We start from the raw sequence: 6,000 nt of genomic DNA on the forward strand, positions 1-6,000 counted from the left end.
TTGCCAAAATAGGATCGAGGCTGCTCTGTGCAAAACCATTACACAGAGCAGGTAAATATAACATGTTTGTTATTTTTAAAGAAAAAAAACATTACAATCTTTAGAAATCACTCGAGCCACCCTGGCGGTATGATTATGTCAGATTTTTTCATCTCAAAGCGGTACATTGTTTTGCATAGAAATTTGACGTTTTATATTGTAGGCCTGTAATTCTTAGACCCCTTTCACACTGGGGTGCTTTGCAGGCGCTACAGCGCTAAAAATAGTGCCTGCAAAGCGCCCTGAAAGAGCCGCTGCTGTGTCTCCAATGTGAAAGCCCCGAAGGCTTTCACACTGTAGCGGTGCGCTGGCAGGACAGTAAAAAAATTCCTGCTAACAGCATCTTCGGCGTGGTGTATACACCGCTCCTGCCCATTGAAATCAATGGGGCAGCGCGGCTATACCACCGGCATTGCGCTGCTGCAGCAGCGCTTTGCGGTGGTTTTAACCCTTTCTCGGCCGCTAGCAGGGGGGGGGTAAAACCGCCCCGCTAGTGGACAAATACCGCCGCTAAAACGACGGTAAAGCAGCGCTAAAAATAGCACCGTTTTACTGCCGACGCCACCCCCGCCCCAGTGTGAAAGACGCCTTAGTCACACTTAGGACACACTTAGGACACACTTAAATCTGTCCAAGAGTCTAGTAGACATCCCGGGTATGATAAAGTTTTAAATATGAAATAATAGATAATATAATAAATAACAGCATAATAAAATTCATTTCCCCATGATTCACTATCGCTCAATTCTGCAAGTGTTCTAATTTACTATCGCAGTTTTCTAGCTGGTCTAAAACCACTTTTGACACAAAGGGACACTTTTTGGTTGCCATGGACAATCTCAAGTTTCCAGGCAGAAAGGACAGTATAATATTATATATATATTTATATTATAAAAAGTGCATGCAGGGCACTGGACAAAGCATTAGGGACAAAAGGGATGTGAAATAGTTTGATACATAATGTAATCTGTAAGATTATAATGTACTGTACGCTTTATGTACTTTTTGAATTTGCCGCTGGGCTCTGTCCCCATGCTTCGCGACCAGGATTCTGCAATGCAATTCAGAGTGTGGCTCGGGGTTAACGCTAATGGTACTGAAATTTAACCCCGAGCCACACTCGGGATTCTCTTTATTTGTTAAATCGCAATCACTCATACCTAGATTGATTACAAATCAGCATGTGTATGGCCACCTTTAAAGGGTAAGTCCACTTTCGTTAAAAAAAAAATATATAGCAAATTATATACAATTATATAGCAAACAAAATATGTTGAAGTTTAAAGGAGAAGTCCAGCCAAAGCTCGTACAGAGTACACCAGCCATTAATAACGAACAAGTCCCACCCATTCAGAATCAGTCTGCAATTACTTTGGTGAAACAAACAGCAACCCATGGGCCACATCCAGCCCTCAGCTAGGGTCCATGGCCTCCAACTTTTTTAAGGGGAGATTCTGATGTTAAAGGGGGAATCTAATGGGAACTCTGATAAGAATCCCGATGCAAGAGGGACTCTGATGGGTACCCCGATTTAAACTCTGATGGGATTTTTTTATCAGCCTACAAATACTTAATATATATAATGTGGCCCTCATATTGAAAGGTTTCAAAAACCCTGCTTTAGAGCAACAAAAAGGTAGGAATCTGCAACAAAGTGAGAACCGAGCGATCAAACACCTCAGTTCTCACAGCTCCCTGAGCAGAGAGCTGGTGACTGTCAGTCACAGCTCTCTGCTCACTGGAGTGCTGGCTCAGCCTCTCACCGCCTCGCCGAGAGGCTAAGCAAAGTGCCGATCCATGCATGTGGGCGGATCCTGACCATATGGTCTCGATCTTTCCTGAGCTTGGACCAACTCTGTGATGTCATAACGAGCTGCACTCCTGTGATCCACAGGGGAAGTACAGCCAAACGAGCTTTGTCTGCACATGTCCTTTAATTTATGTAAAACCTTTATCCCAAATGGAACAAAATGGTTGTTAGTTGGAGTTTGGCTTCAATTTGTTAGTATATTTAAATCTGCTAGTACATGCCCCCTGTTCTCCTTCATCCAGATTGTAGGCACTCTAATACAGGGGGAGAGTTACTGGTCAGATCACCATGTGAAAACAGAGGGAAAAGCCTACAAACATACATAAGATTAGAGGCCCAGTGTCCTTTGACACTTTTGTGCAGCCCTCAGGGTCCCTGAGGACACCAATTTGTTTTTTATTGCTCTGTTATAGCAGTCTCATGTAATATGTCTCCATTTAATGGTTGTCACCAACCTCCAACAACTTCTATGGCATGTTTACAGCCTCTACCCATCTCTTGTACCCTGTCCCCAGTCCTCTCCAGTCTCAGACCGTCTCCAGTGCCGCGGCCGCAGTCTCAGACCATCTGCATGGAGGAGACACCCCTTATCATCATTGTCACCACTGACAGGGCTGAGCTGTGGACGGGGAGCCTGGATGTAAGCAGGGCTGGGGGAAGGCTGTCATCATCATCATAATAATAATAGTAGATAGGTGGACGATGTGTGTGTCGACATCTCCAGCTCTGCAGACATAGATCTTCTCATCCAGTGGTGGTCAACTTTCTTGATGGGGGGGGGACTTCAGGTGTGGCCTTCAACATCATCAAAAGGCCTCACATAAAATTCAGTGAATGTTCAGTGTCAGGGACAGCGCACACAACGTGATGGAGATGGTCCGAGACTGCGGCCATGCTGCTGGACATCATTCAAAATCAGTCTCATTCAACGGTCTGAGACTGATGTTGAATGATGTCCAGCAGCATGGCCGCAGTCCCGGACCGTCTCCATCGTGTTGTGTGTGCTGTCCCTGACACTGTACATTCACTGAATTTTATGTGAGGCCTTTTGATGATGTTGAAGGCCACACTTGAAGACCCCCCCCCCCCATCCAGAAAGTTGACCACCACTGGATTAGAAGATCCAGCACACACAACACGATGGAGACGGTCCAAGACTGCGGCCATAGCGCTGGAGACAGTCCGAGACTGCGGCCAAGATGCTGGACATCATTCAACATCAGTCTCGGAACGTCTCCAGCGCCGTGGCCGCAGTCTCGGAACGTCTCCAACGCCGTGGCCGCAGTCTCGGAACGTCTCCAGCGCCGTGGCCGCAGTCTCGGAACGTCTCCAGCGCCGTGCCCGCAATCCTGGACCGTCTCCATCGTGTTGTGTGTGCTGTCCTTGAAACTGTACATTCACTGAATTTTATGTGAGGCCTTTTGATGATGTTGAAGGCCACACTTGAAGTCCCCCCCCCCATCCAAAAAGTTGACCACCACTGGATTAGAAGATCCAGCACTTAGAGAAGATCTATGTCTGTAGGGCTGGAGATGTGAACACACATCGTCCACCTATCTGATGATGATGATGATGATGATGACAGCCTCCCCCAGCCCTCTCTCCTGCTCTGTTTACATCCAGGCTCCCCTCCACAGCTCAGTCCTGTCAGGGATGATGAGGGGTGTTTCCGTCATGCTGATAAAGTGAAAGTAGACCTACAGTCAGACTCTTCAGCAGAAGTGACAGCAAACTTCATCCCTTAATAGAAAGCCCCCCTCCTCCGGTGATCGGGGTGTCATGCCCGCAGTGGCCCATCACACACACCCGGGGAGGGATCGGTGAAGTCTCCCCTCCCTCCCATACACCCTGCACTGCCTTCCACAACAAACATGTAGGCCCTGATGACACCGAGCCAGCCTCCTCCACCACCCGGGCTCCTCTCCCCTCCACACACCGCCAAGGGTCACACGGCACCGCCATGGAGGACCCCCTCACCCCTGGTCTGCCCCCCAAGCCTGGCGGGGTGAAAGGGCAAGGGTAGCCATCCCCACAGAGGGGAGCTATAAGGACACATGCCTGTCCCTCGTACCCCGCACTCCAAGCTGAAGGCATCTGCCATCATGTCTACTGCCCGGGACCCCCCTTCTTGTACCCCCCCCCCCCCCAATGTGGTAAATGAGGAGCCCGAGAGGAGGAGGAGCGGCCCCCGGGGCCGGTGCTGGACGTCCTTACCTTGGTTGGGGTGGAATCGTACGTCCCGGGCACCGAGCTGTGCGGAGTGGGGGTGGCAGCAGTGACAACACACACAGTGTATGAGAGAGAGCCGGAGGGGAGGGGGGATGACAGGGGGAATGGAGGAGATACACACAGAGACTGTGTCAGAGAGAGAGAGAGAGAGGGGGAGGGACTATGGCTGACACAACACTAGTCCGCCTGCCCGCCCGGGGAATGGGAGCTCACATGGAGGAGGAACACACACCACATGGAGGAGGAACACACACCACATGTACTGTCTACACTCCCCTCACACACCTTCTATTTCTACACGGGCCCTCCATGGACACACAGCACACACGACTCCAGCATGTACCTAAAAAGTTTGTCAAATAAAATGACTGACACTCGTAAGTCTGCCCAGGAACACACTTACCTCAAATATATTCATTCTGTATATTACTCCAACAGCTCCCTATAGAGCTTGTAAAAGAAAAATACTGACACACAGGTCTGTCCAGGAACTGGGAACGCACTTACCTCAAATTGAGTAAAGCCTCATACACACGATCAGATTTTACGACAACCGTTCGTCCGTTTTTTTGTTGCATATCAAAAGTGAATAGGTTACTCACCATAGGAAAATTCTCGTACGACAGAATACAATGTCAGAAGTGACCTAACATGTTGAATAGTTTTGTATATATTCTTTCGTTTCTGAGCATGCGTCGTCTTGCTCTTACGATTTTTTTTTCAGATGAAAACCGTACTAATTAAACAAAAATCGGACGTTGCGTTCACGTACGACAAAAATCTTACAGCTTTTCGTTGGATGAAAAATCAGAATCGGCTGTCGACAGCACCATACTAAAAATTAAGGATGAGCTCGGGCGTGTTCGCACACTCCACGTGCAGAGCCCGCCAGGAGGTCGTCACTGCGCTAATCACAGGCGGTAAGACATTTTCCTGATGTGCGGCTGCAGAGTCTTACTGCCTGTGATAAGCGCAGCGCCGTGCTGACTTCCTGGCGGGCTCTGCACGTGGAGTGTACGAACACGCCCGAGCCCATCCTTACTAACAATCTGAAAATTGGCAGATCGTTAGTTGGACAAAATTTTACTTCCCATTTTCGTATTGTGTGTACGGGCCTTTACCTCACATTGAGTTATTGTGTGTATGACTCCAACAGATTCCTATGTAGCTTATAAAAGAACAATACTGACAACACAAGTCTACCCAGAAACTGGGAACACACTTACCTCACATATAGTTAATATGTATATTACTTCAACAGCTTCCTATAGAACTTGTAAAAGAAAAATACTGACGCACACAAGTCTGCCCAAGAACTGGGAACACACTTACCTCACATACAGTCATTATGTATATTTCCCAACAGCTGTATGTGTCTATTATGGTTAGTACTCTAAAGAAATTATCTATAGGACTCCAACATATCCCTATGAAGTTTGTAAAATAAAATTACTGAAACACATACATCTGCCCAGGAACTGGGAACACACTTACCTCACATAGTTATTGTTTGTATTACCCCAACAGCTCCCTATAGAATTGTAAAATAACAGTACTGACACAAATATCTGCCAAAGGACATAGAACACACTTACCTCACATAGCGTTATTATGTATATTACTCCAAAAGCTGGATGTGCTCATTATGGTTATTACCCCAAAATTTAAATTTATTATCTATAGGACTCCAACATAACTCTATAAAGTTTATTAAATAAAATGACTGACACACATACCCAGGAACTAGCAGAACACTTACCTCACATAGTTAATTTTTATATTACTCCTACAGCTTCCTATATAGAGCATGCAAAATAATCAAATGAAATACTGACATACAAGTCTACCCAGGAACTGGAAACACACTTACCTCACGTTGAGTTATTATTTGTATTACTCCAGCAGCTCCCTATAGCACTTGT

The 6,000-nt window shown here is 46.8% G+C and overlaps 1 protein-coding gene across 3 annotated transcripts in view; it reads right to left on the reverse strand.

The window, feature by feature from the left end:
- ELF2 (E74 like ETS transcription factor 2) overlaps window positions 1–4,221 on the reverse strand; it is a 190,976-nt gene extending 186,755 nt beyond the window's left edge. Inside the window, exon 1 of one of the 3 annotated variants that reach the window (XM_073603885.1) lies at window positions 4,064–4,221. The gene's annotated coding sequence lies outside the window, so the exon portion shown is untranslated. The remainder of the gene's footprint in view (window positions 1–4,063) is intronic. The other 2 variants (XM_073603903.1, XM_073603890.1) reach the window with 2 other exon arrangements.
- Window positions 4,222–6,000: the final 1,779 nt, after the last annotated feature.

The sequence above is a fragment of the Aquarana catesbeiana genome, linkage group LG01, assembly GCF_042186555.1.
Source record: "Aquarana catesbeiana isolate 2022-GZ linkage group LG01, ASM4218655v1, whole genome shotgun sequence".
Classification (NCBI taxonomy): Eukaryota; Metazoa; Chordata; class Amphibia; order Anura; family Ranidae; genus Aquarana; species Aquarana catesbeiana.